Below are 22543 nucleotides of genomic sequence, written 5' to 3' on the forward strand. Positions count from 1 at the left end.
CTAAATTAGTACAAGCAAAAAGGTCTACTGAGGGTGACCAGATGTCCCGATTTTATAGGGACAGTCCCGATATTTGGGGCTTTGTCTTATATAGGTGCCTGTTGCCCTCCACCCCATCCCGATTTTTCACACTTGCTATCTGGTCACCCTACCTGATATAATTCAAGGACCGTGTCATAGTTGGGTGGCTAAAGACAGAGTACCAGTCTGCTGGAGGGAGGAAGGCATGAACAGCTGCTAGGTGGACTTGTAATGAGGTGATCAAGATTTCAGGGTTCTTTAGAGACAGGAGGTAATCTAAAACGATAGGGGATGCTTGAAGAGACTGGGTGAGACTGATTGTGCTGCACCCAGGCAGAGAAGTGTTTTCATTTAGCCAAATAACATGTTCTGGTCGATTCTTTTCTACTGTGTAAGTATAGCCTGGACAGGGGATAAACAAGAGCGCTCTACTTCCGATGGCCATCCAAACACCAGGCCATGAGGTGGAGAGAACCTGGGTTGAGGTATTTGGCCCTGCTCCTGTCCTGCATCTGGAGTTCTGAGAAGGGGTGGATTTTGATTGGAGTGTGGGCTGACACTGACAAAACTGTCTGGGATTATGGCTCCTCTGGAACAATACAGGGGAAGTTTTCTGTTCGTTTCTGATGCAAAGAGGTTCCATAGAGGTGTGCCCCACTGTGTGAAAATGTCTGTAAGAACATGTATTTCCCACTCGTGGTCCACTGGGAAGCACCTGCTGAGGTTGTCTGCTAAGGAGTTGTGAACTTGCAGGAAGTATGCCATCTGGATTGTGATGTTGGGCCTGATGCACCAGTTCCGAAGCCTGACTGCCTCTAGACACAGTGGGAGAGATCTCGCTTCTCCCTGTTTGTTTATGTAGACGACGGTGATGATACTGTCTGACATCACCTTGAGGGGGAGGGTGCGAATGAATGGGAGGAAGGCCTTCCATGCAAGGGTGAGCGCCCACAGCTCCAGCATGTTGATATATAGTCTGGCCTCCTATGGGATCCATATGCCCTGAGCAGTGTGACTGTTCAGGTGGGTACCCCACCCCAGAAGGGATGCATTCATGTACAATGGTGACAGTGGCAGTGGATAAGGGAATTCCCAGTCGTACCTTATCTGGGTTTGATCACCAAACGAAGGTGGAGGTGATCCTGGTAGGAATGGTCACATTGGAGTTGATGTGGTTTGTTGGGCGAGTGGACCGAATTGAGCCAGGCCTGCAGGCAATGTAGATGAAGCATGGCAAAGGGTGTGCCATATGACTTAGAAGCAATAGGCATATTTACACTGTAGTCCTTGGTCTGCAGGAAATCAAAGAATTAGGTTGTGCACAGTTTGAAACCTAAGAGGAAGGTTCTTGCAGAAACAGAGTCCCGATAAAGTTTATTGTCCTCGTGGGGGATAAAACAGACTTTTCTCTGTTTGTACGAACCCCCCACAGCTGCAAGACTTTGAACAAGGAATTGAATAGCCGACCAGCCCTCCTGTCATTGTGACCTACCAGGAGCCATTTGTCAAGATATGGAAAGACTATGTAGCCCTGATAGCTCATCTAGGCCACTGCCTCAGAGAAAACTTTAGTAATCACTCTGGGTGCCATCACTAGCCCAAAGGGGAGGACTCAAAATTGGAAATGCTCCCAACCCACCGTAAACTGTAGGAACCTCCTGTGGGAGGGGTGAATGTCTATATGAAAATATGAATACTTCGTGCTGAGAGCCACGAACCACATCCCTTCTTGAAGAGAGAGGTTTGCAATCACGAATGCTCCCCATAATAATACCAGGGGCCAAGCTTCTGGATGCTGTATCTGCTGCATCAGCTGCAGCCTGAAGAACCATTTTCGCTACCAACTTGCCTTTCTCTAGAAGAGAGAGGAGCTGGGCTCTGTCCTCAGAGGAAAGTTTGTCCTGAAAAGCCACCAGCCTAGAGTAGTTATTAAAGTCCTATTTACCTAACAGGAACTGGTAACTGGTGATGAGGAATTGCAAACCTGCAGAGAAGAAGGCCTTTCTCCCCAGGAGGTCCAGTCTCTTAGAGCCATTATCTGATGGGTGGTCCTTAGGTATTGTAATCTATTACATTCCATAGCAGCCTGTACCACTAGGGAGTTGGGGGGTAGGGTGGGAGAACAGAAATTCAGCTCCATTTGCCGGGATGAAATACCACAGCCTCCTTAAGTGTGGGGGCGCAGGATGCTGGGGTGTGCCAGACCAATCTCGGCGGTTCCAGTATGGCCTCATTAACTGGGAAGGCTAACTTACTTGGGCCCTGAAGCTGCAGAATGTTCCACAGTCAGTAATGTGGGTCTTGGACTTCCTCCAGAGATATATGAAGATTACTAGCCTCTCTTCGTAGTAAGTTCTGGTATTGCTTATAGTTGTCTGGTGGGGATGAGGAAGAAGGAGAGTCTGCCTCATCTGGGGAAGAGTAGGAGATTCCCGTTGGAACCATCAGTTAAATCCTGAGCATGTGGGCAAGACCCACCAGGCAGATACTTGGAAAACATGCCATTGTAGGCATTCTCATCATACCATCCCCTCCATAAACTTATCAAGCTCAGTCTTGAAGCCAGTTAGGTTTTTTGCCCCACTTGGGCATACTTGGAAGGCTGCTCCAGAACTTCACCCTTCTGATGGTTAGAAACCTTCATCCAGTTTCAAGCCTAAACTTGTTGATGGCCGGTTTATAGCCATTTGTTCTTGTGTCCATATGGGCACTTAAATAACTCCTCTGCCTCCCTGGTATTTATCCCTCTGATGTACTTATAGAGAGCAATCATATCTCCCCTGAGCCTTCTTTTGGTTAGGCTAAACTAGTCAAGCTCTTTGAGTCTCCTCTGATAAGGCAGATTTTCCATTCCTCGGATCATCCTAGTAGCCCTTCTTTGCACCTGTTCCAGTTTGAATTTATCTTTCTTAAACATGGGAGACCACAATTCACACAATATTCAAGATGAGGTCTCACCAGTGCCTTGTATAATGATACTAACACTTCCCTGTCTCTATTGGAAATATCTCGTCTGATGCGTCCTAGGACTGCATTAGACTTTTTCACTGCCGCATCCCATTGACAGCTCATAGTCATACTGTGATCAATCAATATACCCAGGTCTTTCTTCTCCTCTGTCACTTCCAACTGATAAGTCCCCAGCTTATAGCATAAATTCTTGTTGTTAGTACCTAAATGCATGATCTTGCACTTTGCACTATTTAAACTTCATCCCATTTCTATTACTCCACTTTACAAGGTCATCCAGATCTTCTTGTATGATATTCCAGTCCTCCTCCCTATTCACAATACCTCCCAACTTTGTGTCTATCCGCAAATTTTATTAGCACGTTCCCACTTTTTGTGCCAAGGTTAGTACTAAAAATGTTAAATAAGATTGGTCTCAAGACTTATCCCTGAGAAATGTCACTTGTAATCTCCCTCCAGCCTGACAGTTCACCCAATGTACTCACCCCTTTAACCAGTTCCTTATTCACTTTTCAATTCTCATATTAATCTCCATCTTCTTCAATTTAACTAATAATTTCCCTCATTGGGAATTTGTCCTTATGCCCACGAGAGTATCCCTTGCTTTCATGGAGCGAAGCCCTGCAGTATCTTTGGGCTTAGAAACCAAGGGCTCCACTCATAAGCACTTGCCCGAAGACATGCTGCTCCTTTGGTGAGGCTGATGTACAGGGCAGGTCTCCCTGGCCCAGATCAGAGAGGGGCCTCATGGCCTTCTCCATTAAGAGTTTCTATGGCAAAGCTCACAGGCTTCGTGCATTCTCAGTGGCAACAAGTGACAAATGCTGGACTTCAACGAAATGTGTGTCTCACCAAGACAGTAGCGGCAGCATTGGTGTTCATCACTGACAAAGAAGGATCTAGGGCAAGAGATGCTGTTTTTGAAGCCTGGGACTCTAGGCATAGCCCCCCCGATCACAGAGAGGGAGTCCCCGGTCCGGGGAAACAAACTACACTAAGTATACAAAAACTAACTGTATGAAGTTAAAAGAATAACTATTTACAATTTTATTTACAGGTTTTCTGAAAAGGTGAAGCAGGAGAGGACACTGGATTTCGACTCAGGCCCTGAGATGGTAAGAAGGAAGTGATGGGGTATCGACCCAGACTCCCTTTCATACCCTCACTTGAGAGCATAAGAAGATCTATTGTGCATGTGTAGGCCAACGGACACTGCTTGTTAAAGTGAGTCAACCATGAGTTGGTTGAGTTCAGGATCCTGACACAGGGAAGAAAGGTAAGCAGCACGATACGGACCCTGGACTTCAGGAAAGCAGACTTCGACTCCCTCAGGGAACGGATGGCCAGGATCCCCTGGGGGACTAACTTGAAGGGGAAAGGAGTCCAGGAGAGCTGGCTGTATTTCAAGGAATCCCTGTTGAGGTTACAGGGACAAACCATCCCGATGAGTCGAAAGAATAGTAAATATGGCAGGCGACCAGCTTGGCTTAATGGTGAAATCTTAGCGGATCTTAAACATAAAAAAGAAGCTTACAAGAAGTGGAAGGTTGGACATATGACCAGGGAAGAGTATAAAAATATTGCTAGGGCATGTAGGAATGTTATCAGGAGGGCCAAATCGCACCTGGAGCTGCAGCTAGCCAGAGATGTCAAGAGTAACAAGAAGGGTTTCTTCAGGTATGTTGGCAACAAGAAGAAAGCCAAGGAATGTGTGGGCCCCTTACTGAATGAGGGAGGCAAACTAGTGACAGAGGATGTGGAAAAAGCTAATGTACTCAATGCTTTTTTTGCCTCTGTTTTCACTAACAAGGTCAGCTCCCAGACTGCTACGCTGGGCATCACAAAATGGGGAAGAGATGACCAGCCCTCTGTGGAGATAGAGGTGGTTAGGGACTTTTTAGAAAAGCTGGACGTGCACAAGTCCATGGGGCCGGACGAGTTGCATCCGAGAGTGCTGAAGGAACTGGCGGCTGTGATTGCAGAGCCATTGGCCATTATCTTTGAAAACTCGTGGCGAACCGGGGAAGTCCCGGATGACTGGAAAAAGGCTAATGTAGTGCCAATCTTTAAAAAAGGGAAGAAGGAGGATCCTGGGAACTACAGGCCAGTGAGCCTCACTTCAGTCCCTGGAAAAATCATGGAGCAGGTCCTCAAAGAATCAATCCTGAAGCACTTGCATGAGAGGAAAGTGATCAGGAACAGCCAGCATGGATTCACCAAGGGAAGGTCATGCCTGACTAATCTAATCGCCTTCTATGATGAGATTACTGGTTCTGTGGATGAAGGGAAAGCAGTGGATGTATTGTTTCTTGACTTTAGCAAAGCTTTTGACACGGTCTCCCACAGTATTCTTGTCAGCAAGTTAAGGAAGTATGGGCTGGATGAATGCACTACAAGGTGGGTAGAAAGCTGGCTAGATTGTCGGGCTCAACGGGTAGTGATCAATGGCTCCATGTCTAGTTGGCAGCCGGTATCAAGTGGTGTGCCCCAAGGGTCGGTCCTGGGGCCGGTTTTGTTCAATATCTTCATAAATGATCTGGAGGATGGTGTGGATTGCACTCTCAGCAAATTTGCGGATGATACTAAACTGGGAGGAGTGGTAGATACGCTGGAGGGGAGGGATAGGATACAGAGGGACCTAGACAAATTGGAGGATTGGGCCAAAAGAAATCTGATGAGGTTCAATAAGGATAAGTGCAGGGTCCTGCACTTAGGACGGAAGAACCCAATGCACAGCTACAGACTAGGGACCGAATGTCTAGGCAGCAGTTCTGCGGAAAAGGACCTAGGGGTGACAGTGGACGAGAAGCTGGATATGAGTCAGCAGTGTGCCCTTGTTGCCAAGAAGGCTAATGGCATTTTGGGATGTATAAGTAGGGGCATAGCGAGCAGATCGAGGGACGTGATCGTTCCCCTCTATTCGACATTGGTGAGGCCTCATCTGGAGTACTGTGTCCAGTTTTGGGCCCCACACTTCAAGAAGGATGTGGATAAATTGGAGAGAGTCCAGCGAAGGGCAACAAAAATGATTAGGGGTCTGGAACATATGAGTTATGAGGAGAGGCTGAGGGAGCTGGGATTGTTTAGCCTGCAGAAGAGAAGAATGAGGGGGGATTTGATAGCTGTTTTCAACTACCTGAAAGGGGGTTCCAAAGAGGATGGCTCTAGACTGTTCTCAATGGTATCAGATGACAGAACGAGGAGTAATGGTCTCAAGTTACAGTGGGGGAGGTTTAGATTGGATATTAGGAAAAACTTTTTCACTATGAGGGTGGTGAAACACTGGAATGCGTTACCTAGGGAGGTGGTAGAATCTCCTTCCTTAGAGGTTTTTAAGGTCAGGCTTGACAAAGCCCTGGCTGGGATGATTTAACTGGGAATTGGTCCTGCTTTGAGCAGGGGGTTGGACTAGATGACCTTCTGGGGTCCCTTCCAACCCTTATATTCTATGATTCTGGACTTGGGCGCATGGTGTGCATGCATATCCACACATGTGGAATACACACAGGGACCAGCACTTGAAGAAGAACCGTTTCTTCTTCTATGGGTGATTACACGTCTCACAAACAGATTATCCTGGAGGTGGGCCCATGAATGGAGAATAACTCATCTGAAACTAGCATAATTCCTGGATTGATAGGAAATGGCATAACAAGTAGCAAAGATGTGGACTGATGACAAAGTTGCTGCTTTGCAAATTTCCCGAATAGGCATTTGTTCCAGTCAATGGGCCACCCCTCTAGTCAAATGGGCCAGCACTCTACCTGGTGGAGTCACATTTGTCAGCTGTTACCACAAACAAATGAATGAAGAAATGCACGAGGAAATCTTCTGAGTGGAAACCATCTGGCCTTTCATTCTGTCTGCAACTGCAATAAACAACTGTGTTGAGGGCTGAAAAAATTGAGTGTGGTCCAGGTAGAAGGCTAAAGTTCCTCTCACATCTAAGAATGAAGTTTCTCCTCATCTCTCTGAGAGTGAGACCAGGAAGAAAGTTGGAAAATAAATTGCCTGGTTAATGTAAAAATTGAACACCATCCTTGTCAGGAACTTCAGGTGAGGGTGGAGATAGACTTTATCCTTCTGAAAAATCATATATAAAGGATCTGACACTAATGCTTTCAAATCACCCACCCTCCTCACCCAAGTTATCACAATTAAAAATGACACTTTCATAGAGAGGTGAATAAGGGAGTAAGTTTCAAGAGGTTCAAAAAGGGGCCCCATTAATTTTGCCAACGCCAGATCAGATGCCATTGGGGAATAGGTTCTTGCACCTGTGGATATAATCTGTTCAACCCCTTTAGAAATCTGGTGGTGAAGGGGGTTGGAAAAAAGGACATCTATTATCCACAAGGGGTGAAATGCAGAAATAGCCGCCAAATATACGGTGATGCGTCTGTGGCTTAACAACCATGTAAAAGAAGCAGTGAGAGATAAAAAGGCATCTTTTAAAAAGTGGAAGTCAAATCCTAGAGAGGTAAATAGAAAGGAACATAAACACTGCCAAATAAAGTGCAAAAATGTAATAAGAAAAGCCAAAAAGGAGTTTGAAGAACAGCTAGCCAAAAACTCAGAAGGTAATAACAAAATGTTATTTAAGTATATCAGAAGCAGGAAGCCTGCTAAACAACCAGTGGGGCCCCGGACGATCGAGATACAAAAGGAGCACTTAAAGACAATAAAGTCATTGCAGAGAAATTAAATGAATTCTTTGCTTCAGTCTTCACGGCTGAGGATGTTAGGGAGATTCCCAAACCAGAGCTGTCTTTTGTAGGTGACAAATCTGAGGAATTATCACAGACTGAAGTGTCACTAGAGGAGGTTTTGGAATTAATTGAGAAACTTAACAGTAACAAGTCACCGGGACCAGATAGCATTCACCCAAGAGTTCTGAAAGAAGTCAAAAGTGAAATTGCGGAACTATTAACTATGGTTTGTAACCTGTCCTTTAAATCAGCTTCTGTACCCAATGACTGGAAGATAGCTAATGTAATGCCAATATTTAAGAAGGGCTCTAGAGGTGATCCCGGCAATTACAGACCAGTAAGTCTAACGTTAGTTCTGGGCAAATTAGTTGAAACAATAGTAAAGAATAAAATTGTCAGACACATAGAAGAACATGAATTGTTGGGCAAAAGTCAACATGGTTTCTGTAAAGGGAGATCATGTCTTACTAATCTATTAGAGTTCTTTGACGGTGTCAACAAACATGTAGACAAGGGGGATCCAGTGGACATAGTGTACTTAGATGTCCAGAAAGCCTTTGACAAGGTCCCTCACCAAAGGCTCTTTCGTAAATTAAGTTGGCATGGAATAAGAGTAAAAATCCTTTCATGGATTGAGAACTGGTTAAAAGACAGGGAACAAAGGGTAGGAATAAATGGTAAATTTTCAGAATGGAGAGGGGTAACTAGTGGTGTTCCCCAAGGGTCAGTCCTAGGACCAATCCTATTCAACTTATTCATAAATGATCCGGAAAAAGGGGTAAACAGCGAGGTGGCAAAGTTTGCAGATGATACTAAACTGCTCAAGATAGTTAAGACCAAAGCAGACTGTGAAGAACTTCAAAAAGATCTCATAAAACTGAGTGATTGGGCAACAAAATGGCAAATGAAATTTAATGTGGATAAATGTAAAGTAATGCACATTGGAAAAAATAACCCCAACTATACATACAATATGATGGAGGCTAATTTAGTGACAACTACTCAGGAGAAAGATCTTGGAGTCATCATAGAATCATAGAATACCAGGGTTGGAAGGGAACCCTGAAGGTCATCTAGTCCAACCCCCTGCTCGAAGCAGGACCAATTCCCAGTTAAATCATCCCAGCCAGGGCTTTGTCAAGCCTGACCTTAAAAACCTCTAAGGAAGGAGATTCTACCACCTCCCTAGGTAACGCATTCCAGTGTTTCACCACCCTCTTAGTGAAAAAGTTTTTCCTAATATCCAATCTAAACCTCCCCCACTGCAACTTGAGACCATTACTCCTCGTTCTGTCATCTGCTACCATTGAGAACAGTCTAGAGCCATCCTCTTTGGAACCCCCATTCAGGTAGTTGAAAGCAGCTATCAAATCCCCCCTCATTCTTCTCTTCTGCAGGCTAAACAATCCCAGCTCCCTCAGCCTCTCCTCATAAGTCATGTGTTCTAGACCCCTAATCATTTTTGTTGCCCTTCGCTGGACTCTCTCCAATTTATCCACATCCTTCTTGTAGTGTGGGGCCCAAAACTGGACACAGTACTCCAGATGAGGCCTCACCAATGTCGAATAGAGGGGAACGATCACGTCCCTCGATCTGCTCGCTATGCCCCTACTTATACATCCCAAAATGCCATTGGCCTTCTTGGCAACAAGGGCACACTGCTGACTCATATCCAGCTTCTCGTCCACTGTCACCCCTAGGTCCTTTTCATCGTGGATAGTTCTCTGAAGATGTCCACGCAGTGTGCAGCGGCAGTCAAAAAAGCAAACAGGATGTTAGGAATCATTAAAAAAGAGATAGAGAATAAGTCAGAGAATATTTTATTGTCCATGGTACGCCCACATCTTGAATACTGTGGTTCCCTCATCTCAAAAGAGATATACTGGCATTAGTAAAGGTTCAGAGAAGGGCAACTAAAATGATGAGGGGTTTGGAACAGGTCCCATAGGAGGAGAGATTAAAGAGGCTAGGACTTTTGAGCTTGGAAAAGAGGAGACTAAGGTGGGATATGATAGAGGTATATAAAATTATGAGTGGTGTGGAGAAAGCGAATAAGGAAAAGTTATTTACTTGTTCCCATAATATAAGAACTAGGGGCCACCAAATGAAATTAATGGGCAGCAAGTTTAAAACAAATAAAAGGAAGTTCTTCTTCACACAGCACAAAGTAACCCTGTGGAACTCCTTTCCTGAGGAGGTTGTGAAGGCTAGGACTATAACAGGGTTTAAAAGAGAACTGGATAAATTCATGGAGGTTAAGTCCATTAATGGCTATTGGCCAGGATGGGTAAGGAATGGTGTCCCTAGACAACAGAATGGTGTCTGTTTGTCAGAGGGTGGAGATGGATGGCAGGAGAGAGATCACTTGATCATTACCTGTTAGGTTCACTCCCTCCGGGGCACCTGGCATTGGCCACTGTTGGTAGACAGGGTACTGGGCTGGATGGACCTTTAGTCTGACCCAGTATGGCCATTCTTATGTTCTTATGATAGAACTAATGGTCAGACTTTGATGGTCTTGGTGCAAAAGATAGTCCAATATGTGATTGATGGAATCCTGCTCTGGAGTAACATCCTTCTGTGGGGACTAGATGAAAAGGCACTTTCTTGACCTGAGAGGAGGTTACAGGAACGCACTGCATTCTCAAGTTATTACATAACCAAATTCCTAAGAGATGGTACATGGACACACGGACCCCTTATAAGATAAGGATGGAATAACAGGACCATGGATGAGGATGTTTTGTTTGAACACTCCTGTACCAGGGCACAAAGTTCACTCAGCTTGAAGGAGTCGGCAAAGAGATCCTCTTTTTGGACGAGTGGTGTTACTCTTGCTTCTTATGAGTCTGTTTCCTACTCTCCTTGTGCCCCTCTTTGGAGGAGTCCTTAGCTCTAATCCTGTGAGTACCAGAGCGAGGAATCACTGTGCTCATAGGAGCCCTACTTGGTGACTCTGCCTGACATACAGGTGCTTCTGACAGGCCAGGATCAGACTGGGGCCTCACAGTACAATCCATTAGGAATCTCTGAAGCCTGTACTCATGGACTTGATGTGTTTGGCTTAGGAAGAATCAGCAAATGGTGCACTTAAAGGGAATGTGAGCTTCCCAAGGCAGTACAGGCACCTGAGGTGGTTGTCACTGACCCGGAAGGCTGGGGGCAGGAAATACAGTTCCTGAATCCTAGCATCTTGGGCATACTAGTCACCCCTTATGGGTGAGGGAAGAAAGGCACCCCAAAGCCCTAGCTACTTCCCCTTGAATACTGCGTGCAGATGTGGTTCCCCATTTCAAAAAAGATATATTGGAATTGGAAAAGGTTCAGAAAAGGGCAACAAAAATGATTAGGGGTATAGAACGGCTTCCGTATGAGGAGCGATTAATAAGACTGGGACTTTTCAGCTTGGAAAAGAGGGGACTAAGGGGGGATATGATAGAGGTCTATAAAATCATGAGTGGTATAGAGAAAGTAAATAAGGAAGTTTAGAGTAGCAGTCATGTTAGTCTGTATCCACAAAAAGAACAGGAGTACTTGTGGCACCTTAGAGACTAACCAATTTATTAGAGCATAAGCTTTTGTGGGATACAGATGGCTATAGAAAAGTAGTGGAAGATAGATAAATTAGCTCCAGGCTAAACAAATCCCTGGTACCAGGATAAGTGAAATGGCAGCTGCTCCAGGTCAAGTAAGACACCTGAGGCCAATTAAGAACTTTCCAGAAGGCAGGGAGAACACTAGGTTGATTAGGACACCTGAAGCCAATCAGGGCTGGCTGAAACTAGTTAAAAGCCTCCCAGTCAGTCAGGTGGGTGTGCATTTCAGGAGCTGTGGGAGGAAGTTGCGCTGTTGGAGAGGCTGAGTAGTACACACCATATCAGGCACAAGGAAGGAGGCCTTGAGGTAAGGGTGAAGTGGAGCTTGAGGAAGTGGGGGCTGCTGTGGGGGAAGTAGCCCAGGGAATTGTACATGTCATGTTTCTGAAAGGTCAGCTACCATAGCTGATACTGTTAGGGTCCCTAGGCTGGAGCCTGGAGTAGAGGGTGGGCCCGGGCTCCCCTCCCGCCTTGCCCCCTGATTAATCACTGAGACTGGGAGACAACAGAGACTGTGCAAGGAAGGATAACTTCTCCTCACCTCCCTCGCTGGCTTATGATGAAAATGGCTCAGTAAACTGTGACCCTTGTCTCTAAAGAGAGAAGGGTTACGTGGAGGGTCACAGTGAGCCTCTGAGGCTAGCAAAATTCGCCAGGAAACGCGGGACCCACGGAGGCAAGGACAGAGCTTTGTCACAACTGGTGCCAGGAGTGGGAATTCGTTCACAGAGTGGCGGAAGAAAAAGGTTTAAAAAAAAAAAGTACACTGGGGTTTTGGATTTTTTTTTTTTGTTTTGGTTTGTTTGTTTGCTTTGTACCACAATGGAGGAGGTGGTAAGAGCTCTGGTACAAGCCACGGCAGCCCAGCAGGAGGCCATCCGGGTTCAGGCAATGGCACAACAGGAGTCTATGCGGCTACAGCAGGAAACCAATCAATTACTGATGAGCCAGGCGACCCAAGATCGTGCCCTCTTGAGAGAGGTGGTGGACCAGCTGAAGATCCTCACCACCCAGGCCCGGGGGTCCGACGGGACGTGAGCCCTGAGGGCCACTGGTTGTCTGCCAAAGATGACGTAAGGAGATGACGTAAAGGCATATCTCCTCTCATTCGAAAGGACTACTCAGCGTGAGGCGTGGCCCCAGGAGCAGTGGGTCAGCATTCTCATCTCTTTTTTGTGTGGAGAGGCCCAGAAGGCCGACTTTGACTTGCCTGCCACGGATGCCACTGACAATACCCGTCTGAAGGCAGAGATCCTAGCACGATCAGGGGTAACGGCAGCAGTAAAGGCCCAGAGGTTCCAGGAGTGGAAATACCAGGAGAACAAACCCTGAGGTCCCAGCTATTCAACCTCATACACCTCGCGTGGAAGTGTTTACAGCCCGAGGCGTGCAGGCCAGAGGAGATTTTGGAGACCCTGGTCATAGACCATTACATGCGGGGACTGCCACCAGATCTCCGCAAATGGGTAGGCCAGAACGATCCGTCCACATACGAGATGATCACACTGGTAGAAAGATGGATGACAGCCAGGGAACTGACCCGACTACTCAAGGAAGGCCCCTTTTGAAGCAAGCACCCGACCTCAACCCTGGAAGGTTGGGCAGCCAAACCCCCGGGGAGTCCTAGGTGGAAGAAGTGGGGGGCGAAAACCAGCGGGGACCCCAGAAGGAAGGGATTGGCCTGAGTGGGGGGAACTCCAGGACTAAACCCCCTAACCCCCAGGATAGGGGAGTGATTAAAAGCAATTATAGATGCTATGCATGTGGGGAGTGGGGACACATAGCAGCACAGTGTCCCAGCACCGAGGAGCCTATGCAATGTAATTTGGGGGATTGGGAGGTCCCATGCTCCCTTATCCACCTCGCGGGGGTCGCATTAGCCCCGCATAAATACCCCAGGCCAGTGAGGATAAATGGCGCAGAGACTACAGCGCTTGTGGACTCGGGGAGTGCTATCACCCTCATATCGGGTAAGCTGGTAAAAAGTAGTCAGCTGCTACAAGCCAAACGCGTAGCAATGACGTGCATGCATGGGACCATGAGCCATTACCCCACCATCACAGTGGAGACAGAGGTTCAGGGAAACCCCATTGAGGTGACCGTGGGCGTAGTTCCTAAACTCCCATATCCTGTAGTCATTGAGAGGGACTATCCAGGGTTTGATAATATACTCCCCCCGGAGAGTAGGAGGGAGGTGGGGACACTGAGGACAGCGACTCGTCACTACGGGAATGTCAACCCCCGATGTTCGCTGAGATTTCTCAGGATCTGTTCTCGGCCCCCCGAAAGACCCAGAAGACAAAAAAAGAGAGGAAGGCCGTGAAGGCCTTGGGAACCCAGATCCTGACCCAGGGCCAGAAGACCTCCCTAGTAGGCTGATGGACGCAAGCAGCCAACAGAGAAACTTGCACCACAGAAGGTGAGCCAGAGGCTGCCCCCAGCCATGACGGCGGCAAACTGTTGGAAGAAGCAGAAGCCGGCCCCTGGGAGCTTAGGCAGGTTAGTCCTAGGAGAAAGACTTTTGGGCGGGACCCAGGGGAGGACCCCAGATATGATAACACCAGAAAAGAGGTGGCCGAAATCAATGGGATACCTGTGGATGGGAAGGTCTGGGGTCCCGGACCTTACTTTATAGTGAAGAAAGATCTCCTGTACCACGTGGTGCAAATGCAGGCGCAAGAGATACAACAACTTCTGGTGCCACAAAAACATCAAAAACCCATATTGAGTCTCGCCCACAGTCACCTGTTTGGAGGACACCTAGGGGTAGAGAAAACCCAGGCACGGATCCTGCGGAGGTTCTTCTCGCCAGGAGTACATGAAGATGTCCGGCGATACTGCACCTCTTGTCCAGAGTGTCAGTTACATAGCCCTCGCCGGCACTTGCGGGCTCCTTTGATACCTCTTCCAATAATAGAGGTTCCTTTCGAACGGATAGCCATGGATCTGGTAGAGCCCCTAGAGAAGACAGCTCAGGGCCACCAACTTGTGCTTGTTGTACTGGACTATGCAACCCGGTACCCGGAAGCTGTTCCCCTGCGCAACACAGCTTCCAAGACAATAGCTAAGGAGCTAGTACAGATCTTTGCCTGGGTTGGGCTACCCAAGGAGATATTGACTGATCAAGGGACACCTTTCGTGTCCAAGTTGATGAAAGATCTCTGTTCATTGCTCCATGTACAAGCCCTATGGACCTCTGTACCACCCGCAAACAGATGGCCTTGTGGAAAGGTTCAATAGGACCCTCAAGGCCATGATCAGGGAAGGGGTGAGCCGGATTGGGAAAGATTGGGATACCTTATTGCCTTACTTCATATACGCCATCCAGGAGGTTCCGCAAGCCTCCACGGGTTTCTCTCCATTCAAACTACTATATGGGCGCCACCCTCGGGGCATATTGGATATAGCCAGAGAAGCCTGGGAAGAGGAGCCAAATACCGGAAGGAACACAGTTGAGCATGTTCTGCAGATGAGAGATCGGATAGCCTGAGTTACTCCCATTGTACGGGAACACTTGGAGAGAGCACAGGAGACCCAACGAACCCATTATAACCACCAAGCGAAGCTTCGACGGTTCCAACCAGGGGATCGGGTGATGGTACTGGTGCCCACAGCAGAAAGTAAACTGTTGGCCCTGTGGCAGGGACCCTACGAAGTAACCGAAGCCGTGGGAGAGGTGAACTATAAGGTGCAGCAGCCAGGCCGCCAGAAATTGGAGCAAATTTACCACATCAATCTTCTAAAACCTTGGCACGATTCAGAGGCATGCTTAGTCATGCAGGAGACCCTTCCCCAGGATGATAACTTACACGAGCAAGTGAGATCATCCAACTTGACGCCAATCCAAAAGATCGAGGCAGCTGACATGTCTCTTTCAAAGACGGCCTCCTCCTTTTGCTTTAAAGATGGCGCTGACATTTGAGAAATCCTAGACAAATTGGAGGATTGGGCCAAAAGAAATCTGATGAGGTTCAACAAGGACAAGTGCAGAGTCCTGCACTTAGGATGGAAGAATCCAATGCACCGCTACAGACTAGGGACCGAATGGCTAGGCAGCAGTTCTGCTGAGAAGGACCTAGGGGTGACAGTGGACGAGAAACTGGATATGAGTCAACAGTGTGCCCTTGTTGCCAAGCAGGCCAATGGCCTTTTGGAGTGTATAAGAAGGGGCAGCAGATCGAGGGACATGATTGTTCCCCTCTATTCGACATTGGTGAGGCCTCATCTGGTGTACTGTGTCCAGTTTTGGGCCCCACACTACAAGAAGGATGTGGAGAAATTGGAGAGAGTCCAGCGAAGGGCAACAAAAGTGATTAGGGGTCTGAAACACATGACTTATGAGGAGAGGCTGAGGGAACTGGGATTGTTTAGTCTACGGAAGAGAAGAATGAGGGGGGATTTGATAGCTGCTTTCAACTACCTGAAAGGTGGATTCAAAGAGGATGGATCTAGACTATTCTCAGTGATAGCAGATGACAGGACAAGGAGTAATGGTCTCAAGTTGCAGTGGGGGAGGTTTAGGTTGGATATTAGGAAAAACGTTTTCACTAGGAGGGTGGTGAAACACTGGAATGCGTTACCTAGGGAGGTGGTGGAATCCTCTTCCTTAGAAGTTTTTAAGGTCAGGCTTGACAAAGCCCTGGCTGGGATGATTTAGTGGGGATTGGTCCTGCTCTGGGCAGGGGGTTGGACTAGATGACCTCCAGAGGTCCCTTCCAACTCTGTTATTCTATGATTCTATGACATGATTAATTGCAACCGAGATGTGTTCTCTACAAAACCAGGGCGGATGACTGAAACCTAGCACCATATTCACACAATCCCCGGAGCCAAGGTAACATTGAGACCCTACTGAATTCCAGCAGCCAAAAGAGAAGAAATCAAGGCCGAAGTAAAGAAAATGTTAGAATATGGGGTTATTGAAGAATCTTACAGTCAGTAGTCCAGTCCAATTGTTCTAGTGCCTAAACCTGACGGTACCACGAGACTCGGCAATGACTTTCGCCGACTGAATGAAACATCCCAGTTTGACGCATACCCCGTACCGCCCATCGACGAACTGATTGACCGACTGGGTCGTGCCCGATTCTTGACTACACTGGATCTGACCAAAGGGTACTGGCAGATTCCTCTGACCAAAGAAGCTAAAGAAAAGACAGCATTCTCCAACCCGGATGGGCTATTCCAGTACACCGTCCTCCCTTTTGGGCTACATGGGGGCCACAGCCACATTCCAGTGCCTCATGGATAAGCTGCTGCGCCCCCATACTAGTTATGCAGCTGCATACCTAGATGATGTCATCATCCATACGCCAGACTGGGGAACCCACTTGGAGAAAGTTGAGGCAGTACTGCACACCTTAAGGCGGGCTGGCCTCACTGCTAATCCCTCTAAATGTGCCATAGGGCTAGCAGAGGCTAGGTACCTGGGATATATTGTGGGAAGGGGCATAATGAAACCCCAAACAAATAAGCTAGAGGCAATTCAAAATTGGCCCCGGCTGACCCGAAAGAAGCAGATCCGTGTGTTCCTAGGCATGGTAGGCTACTACCAACGTTTTATTCCCCACTTCGCCACTAGGGCAAGTTCCCTAACAGACCTGGTGAAGGCCCGAGGTCCAGACATGGTAAAGTGGACCGACGCAGCAGAGGGGGCATTCACAGACCTTCGGACGGCCCTCTGTAATGACCCCATACTCACACCCTGCACTTTAACAGGGAATTTATTTTACAAACAGATGCTTCTGAGGTGGGGTTGGGGGCAGTTCTGTCGCAAATGGTGGGAGAAGAGGAACACCCCATCTTCCACCTAAGCAGAAAGCTTCTCCCAAGAGAACAGAAATACACAGTAGTCGAAAGAAAATGCCTTGCTGTCAAATGGAGACACTGCATTATTACCTCTTAGGCCGGCGATTTACTCTTGTGACGGATCAGGCACCCCTCCAGTGGATGCAGCGGAATAAGGAAAAGAATGCAAGGGTCACCAGGTGGTTCTTATCCCTCCTACCATTCCAGTTCTGCATACGGCACAGGGCTGGATGCCACCATGGCAACGCTGATGGTTTGTCACAAGCATACTGCCTGGCGTCCCAAGTTGCCAAATCTACGGTGTTGAGTAGAGGGGGGGGATATGTGACGGGGCAAGGCCAGATGGCTACAGAAAAGTAGTAGGAGATTGATAAATTAGCTCCAGGCTAAACAAATCCCTGGTACCAGGATAAGTGAAATGGCAGCTGCTCCAAGTCAAGTAAGACACCTGGGGCCAATTAAGAACTTTCCAGAAGGCAGGGAGAATGCTAGGTTGATTGGGACACCTGAAGCCAATCGGGGCTGGCTGAAACTAGTTAAAAGCCTCCCAGTCAGTCAGGTGGGTGTGCATGTCAGGAGCTGTGGGAGGAAGTTGTGCTGTTGGAGAGGCTGAGTAGTACACACCATATCAGGCACAAGGAAGGAGGCCCTGAGGTAAGGGTGAAGTGGAGCTTGAGGAAATGAGGGCTGCTGTGGGGGAAGTAGCCCAGGGAATTGTACATGTCATGTTTCTAAAAGGTCAGCTACCGTAGCTGATACTATTAGGGTCCCTGGGCTGGAGCCCAGAGTAGAGGGTGGGCCTGGGCTCCCCGCCCCCTTTTCCCCCTGATTAATCACTGAGACTGGGAGACAACAGAGACTGTGCAAGGAAGGATAACTTCTCCTCACCTCCCTCGCTGGCTTCTGATGAAAATGGCTCAGTAGACTGTGACCCTTGTCTCTAGAGAGAGAAGGGTTACGTGGAGGGTCACAGTGAGCCTCTGAGGCTAGTGAAATCCGCCAGGAAACGCATGACCCACGGAGGCAAGGACAGAGCTTTGTCACAATATATACATACAGAGAGGGTGGAAGTTGCCATACAAACTGTAAGAGGCTAGTTAGTTAAGAGGAGCTATTATCAGCAGGAGAAAAAAACTTGTGTAGTGATAATCAAGATGGCCCATTTAGACAGTTGACAAGAAGGTGTGAGGATACTTAACATGGGGAAACAGAGTCAATACGTGTAATGAGCCAGCCACTTCCAGTCTCTATTCACACCCAAGTTCATGGTATCTAGTTTGCATATGAATTCAAGCTCAGCAGTTGCTGCAAACTAGATACCATGAACTTGGGTGTGAATAGAGACCGGAAGTGGCTGGCTCATTACACATATTGACTCTATTTCCCCATGTTAAATATCCTCACAGCTTCTTGTCAACTGTCTAAATGGGCCATCTTGATTATCACTACACAAGTTTTTTTCTCCTGCTGATAACAGCTCATCTTAATTAATTAGCCTCTTACAGTTTGTATGGCAACTTCCACCTTCTCTGTATGTATGTATTGTGACAAAGCTCTGTCCTAGCCTCCGTGGGTCCCGCGTTTCCTGGCGGATTTCGCTAGCCTCAGAGGCTATATATATATATCATAGAATCATAGAATATCAGGGTTGGAAGGGACGTCAGGAGGTCATCTAGTCCAACGCCCTACTCAAAGCAGGACCAATCCCCAATTAAATCATCCCAGCCTGGGCTTTGTCAAGCCTGACCTTAAAAACTTCTAAGGAAGGAGATTCTACCACCTCCCTAGGTAACACATTCCAGTGTTTCACCACCCTCCTAGTGAAAAAGTTTTTCCTAATATCCAACCTAAACCTCCCCCACTGCAACTTGAGACCATTACTCCTTGTCCTGTCATCTTCTACCACTGAGAATAGTCTAGAACCATCCTCTTTGGAACCATCTCTCAGGTAGTTGAAAGCAGCTATCAAATCCCCCCTCATTCTTCTCTTCTGCAGACTAAACAATCCCAGTTCCCTCAGCCTCTCCTCATAAGTCATGTGTTCCAGACCCCTAATCATTTTTGTTGCCCTTCGCCGGACTCTCTCCAATTTATCCACATCCTTCTTGTAGTGTGGGGCCCAAAACTGGACACAGTATTCCAGATGAGGCCTCACCAATGTCGAATAGAGGGGAACGATCACGTCCCTCAATCTGCTCGCTATGTCCCTACTTATACATCCCAAAATGCCATTGGCCTTCTTGGCAACAAGGGCACACTGTTGACTCATATCCAGTTTCTCGTCCACTGTCACCCCTAGGTCCTTTTCTGCAGAACTGCTGCCTAGCCATTCGGTCCCTAGTCTGTAGCGGTGCATTGGATTCTTCCGTCCTAAGTGCAGGACCCTGCACTTATCCTTGTTGAACCTCATCAGATTTCTTTTGGCCCAATCCTCCAATTTGTCTAGGTCCCTCTGTATCCTAACCCTACCTGCCACCGTATCTACCACTCCTCCTAGTTTAGTATCATCCGCAAATTTGCTGAGAGTGCAATCCACACCATCCTCCAGATCATTAATGAAGATATTGAACAAAAGCGGCCCCAGGACCGACCCTTGGGGCACTCCACTTGATACCGGCTGCCAACTAGACATGGAGCCATTGATCACTACCCGTTGATCCCGACAATCTAGCCAACTTTCTACCCACCTTGTAGTGCATTCATCCAGCCCATACTTCTTTAACTTGCTGACAAGAATACTGTGGAAGACCATGTCAAAAGCTTTGCTAAAGTCAAGAAACAATACATCCACTGCTTTTCCTTCATCCACAGAACCCGTAATCTCATCATAGAAGGTGATTAGGTTAGTCAGGCATGACTTTCCCTTGGTGAATCCATGCTGACTGTTCCTGATCACTTTCCTCTTGTGTAAGTGCTTCAGGATTGATTCCTTGAGGACCTGCTCCATGATTTTTCCGGGGACTGAGGTGAGGCTGACTGGCCTGTAGTTCTCAGAATCCTCCTTCTTCCCTTTTTTAAAGATGGGCACTACATTAGCCTTTTTCCAGTCGTCCGGGACTTCCCCCAATTGCCATGAGTTTTAAAGATAATGGCCAATGGCTCTGCAATCACAGCCGCCAACTCCTTTAGCACTCTCGGATGCAACGCATATATATATATATATTCTTACTATATGTTCCATTCTATGCATCCGATGAAGTAGGCTGTAGCCCAGGAAAGCTTATGCTCTTATAAATTTGTTAGTCTCTAAGGTGCCACAAGTACTCCTGTTCTTTTTGTAAATAAGGAAGTGTTATTTACTCCTTCTCATAATACAAGAACAAGGGGACACCAAATGAAATTAATAGGTAGCAGGTTTAAAACAAACACAAGAAAGTATTTTTTCATGCAACTCACTGTCAACCTCTGGAACTCCTTGCCAGAAGGTGTTGTGAAGGCCAATACTATAACAGGGTTCAAAAGAGAGCTAGATAGATTCATGGAAGATAGGTCCATCAATGGCTATTAGCCAGGATGGGCAGGGATGGTGTCCCTAGCCCCTGTTTGCCAGAAGCCTGGATTGGGTGACAGGGCATGGATCACTTGATGATAACCTGTCTGTTCATTCCCTTTGAGGCACCTGCCATTGGCCACTGTCAGAGAACAGGATACTGGGCTTGATGGACCTTTGGTCTGACCCAGTATGGCTGTTCCTATGTTCTTATGTTCGCTATACATATCTAACTATAAAACTGACTAAAAACTAAAATAGTGTTCAAATTATTTACAGTTTGATGATGAAGAAGCTAGCTATTGCTGCACATACTGAAGAGGTTCCATCTCAGGCCATGGGTAGTAGAAAGGAACTGGAAAGGCGATCGGTCTGCACTGTCCCTTATATCCTTGGTTCAGAGCACAAGGAAGGGAAGGCTGCAGGCCTGGACCAGCGGAAACTGCAAACAAAAATCTTCTGGTCTCAGGTGTATGAAGTGTGTGCGCACCCACAATGGAATACTCATAAGGACATCTCTTGAAGAACAAACAAGATTCCTTCTCATTAAGAAGAAAAGGAACACTATCGAAACCAAACTAACACTAACCAGTAACTGCTAAGAACGTGTCTATTTTCAACTATTTACAAAACAATGGATAAACCACAGTGAGCAGAGATGCTCTGAAACTGTGATGAGACAGAACAGGGGTTGCCCCACACTTTATGCCCTTTGTTGGGGGCATGACGACACTTCGGGTACAGGTACGTCCCCCCATGGACATTCCTGCCCAAAGGAATCTGATCTTGAATGTACTGGGTGCATGTGCACCAGCAGTAGAGTATATAGGGGTAAGTGCTTAAAGAAAAACATCTCTGTACAGTGGGCTGCTGCTGAAGTCCTGGTGCACAGCGAACGGGCTGGAGACTATTCTAATGCTGTTGAATAAATTGATGGGATAGCTTGCATTTACACACTGCACCCCACACTGATCATCATATCCAAGAAAGGAACCATCAGAAATCAAAGGGGCTCAAAATGGATGTAGGGAATGACTGGAGGCCTGGAAGAACTCTCATAAGAAGGGATTTTGAAACGATTAGGGTTATTTACCTGACAAAGGAGATGACTAATAGGAGCCATGACTGAAAGACACAAAATAACGACTGGCATAGAGAAGGGTTTCATAGATTTTCAAGGTCAGAGGGGACCACTGTGATACTAGGCTGACCTTCTGCATAACACAGGCCATAGAACTCCCCCAGAATAATTCCTACAACTCATCTTTTAGAAAAGCAGCCAATCTTAATTTAAAAATTGTCAGTAATGGAGAACCCACCACGACCCTTGGTAAATTGTTCCATGGATTAGTTACCCTCACTGTTAAAAATGTATGCCTTATTTCCAGTCTGAATTTGTCTAGCTTCAACTTCCAGTCATTGTATCATCTTAGACCTTTCTCTGCTAGATTGAAGAGCCCATTATTAAACAAATGTCCCCCAGGTAAATACTTATAGACTGTAAGCAAGTCATCCTTTAATCTTTATGTTAAATTAAAGAGATTAAGCTCTTTGCAACTATCACTATAAGGCATGTTTTGTAATCTTTTAAACATTCTTGTAGCTCTTCTCTGAGTGCTCTTCAGTATATCAACACCTTTCTTGAATTGTGGGCACCAGAACTGGACACAGGATTCCAGCAGTGGTCACACCAGTGCCAAATACAGAGGTAAAATAACCTCTCTACTCCTATTCGAGATTTCCCTGTTTATGGATCTAAGGATCACATTAGCTCTTTTGGCCACAGCATCACACTGGGAGGTCATGTTCAGCTGATTATCCACCACAATCCCCAAGCCTCATTCAGAGTCACTGCTTCCCAGGATAGAGTCCGCCTTCCTATAAATATAATGGTCTACATTCTTGTTCCTCGATGTAAACATTTACATTTAGCCATATTAAAATGCATA

At 46.9% G+C, this 22543-nt stretch overlaps 1 protein-coding gene across 38 annotated transcripts in view; it reads right to left on the reverse strand.

Moving 5' to 3' along the window:
• SCRIB (scribble planar cell polarity protein) overlaps window positions 1-22543 on the reverse strand; it is a 248262-nt gene that overhangs the window by 73795 nt on the left and 151924 nt on the right. The gene's annotated exons all lie outside the window — the stretch shown is intronic.

Source organism: Caretta caretta, chromosome 2 (assembly GCF_965140235.1).
Source record: "Caretta caretta isolate rCarCar2 chromosome 2, rCarCar1.hap1, whole genome shotgun sequence".
In the NCBI taxonomy this organism is placed as follows: domain Eukaryota; kingdom Metazoa; phylum Chordata; order Testudines; family Cheloniidae; genus Caretta; species Caretta caretta.